The following is a 1,947-nucleotide window of genomic DNA, read 5'->3' as shown; positions in this document are numbered from 1 at the left end:
CCTATTGTAACTACTGTTAGATTCAACACCTCCAGGAGATCAATTTTTTTAGCTCCTACATATGAGTGAGAACATGCAATATTTGTCTTTCTATGCGTGGCTTATTTCACTTAACATAATATCCTCCAGTTCCACCCACATTTCTGCAAATAACAGGAATTCATTCTTTTTTATGGCCAAATAATATTCCACGGTGCATATATCACCACATTTTTTATATCTATTAATCCACTAAGGAGCATTTAGCTTGTTTCTGTATTTTGGCTATTGTGAATAGTACTCCAATAAACATGGGAGCCTAGACATCTATTTAATATGCTGATCTTCCTTATTTTGGATGAAAAAGTGGGATGGCTGAATCATATGGTATTTCAATTTTATTTTTGGGGGGGAACTTTTATACTGTTTCAATAGTCATATTGGCTGCCCTGATATACATTCTCACCAGCAGTGTACTAGCATTTCCGTCTCCAAATCCTTGCTAGAATTTGTTACTTTATTTTTGATAGTAGCCATTTAACTGAGGTAAGATGATATCCCATTGTGGCTTTTGTTTGTTTTTCTCTGATTATTAATGTTGAGCATTTTTTCCTTAAACCTGTTGGTCATTTGCCTTCTTTTGAGAAATGTCTATTTAAATCTTTTGCCCATTTAAAATTCAGATTTTTATTTTATTTTAATTTTTTTGCTATTGAATTGTTACGTTTCTTTTATTTTGGTTATTAATTACTTGTCAGTTGAACAGTTTGCAAATATTTTCATCCATTTCATAGGTTGTCTCTTTACTGCATTTCTTTTGCTATGCAGAGCTTTTAAGCTTGATATAATCCAATTTGCCCATTTGTCAATTTTTGCTTTGGCTGTCTGTGCTTTTGGGATCTAACTCAAAAAATCTTTTCTCAGACTGATGTCCTAAAGCTTTCTCCTAATGTTTTCTTCTAATAGTTTCAGAATTTCAGGTTTTACATTTTTGTCTTTAATCCATTTTGATTTGATTTATATATATAATGGGAGATAGGGATCTAGTTTTATTCTTTTGCATATGAATATTTAGTTTTCTCAGAGCATTTATTGGAGAAGGTGTTCTTTCCCCAGTGTATGTTCTTGGCGCCTTTGTCAAAAATGAGTTGGTTGTAAATGCAAGATTTATTTTTGGATACTCTGTTCTGTTCTATTGGTCTATATGTCTGCTTCATGTTGTTTTGATTACTATAATATAGTAGTTATATATACTATATAAATACTTACCTACTTGGAGTTTTTCAGGGTAGTTTCTTTTTACAGGCATGACCACTACACATAAAACATATTGAATTCCCAGATGGCAAATACAGGTGAAAAGAAATCTAAACAGCATTTTGAAATCCCTACAGGCTGTGGCACAGCCAGAGTGTGTTCATGGGCCTTCCTGGAAGGGACATACAGACAGAAGTGCAGTTACAGATGCCAACAATGAAATCTGTTTATGGGTACAAATAGGAGGTCATGTAAATATTAGCAAATCAGTTGGACAATTAGACAGTTTATACTGCTGCCAGGTGAGCAAGATGAGGTTCAAGATGGGCTGTGTGATAATAAATTCCACATTCACAAATAGAGCGTAGATTATTTTTAGTCATTTACAGTTCTAGCACAGTCAAATATTGCTTTTAAATTAGATATTTGTGGTGTAGTTCAGCCTTTCAGGCTTATTTATGATCTTGGAGTTGAAATATACAAAGAACAGTGATTACTATCCTTGTCACCACTTTAATTTCACAATTGTCTGGAGTTGTTTTCAACTGTGATGGTTGTTTGCATTTGTTATTTTGTGACATATCCCCATCCTTCTAGTAAAGAAGTTGAAATGCAGTTCTCGAAGTTTAATTACCCACATGAGGTGAAGAGTTACACTGAGCCCCTTCAAGTATTACATGCACAGGACTAATAATCATAATTAATTTCTTT

Source organism: Cebus imitator, unplaced genomic scaffold (genome assembly GCF_001604975.1).
Source record: "Cebus imitator isolate Cc_AM_T3 unplaced genomic scaffold, Cebus_imitator-1.0 Scaffold156, whole genome shotgun sequence".
NCBI classification, from domain to species: Eukaryota; Metazoa; Chordata; class Mammalia; order Primates; family Cebidae; genus Cebus; species Cebus imitator.
The sequence above is the reverse complement of the archived record's forward strand: the minus strand, read 5'-3'. Positions refer to the sequence as shown.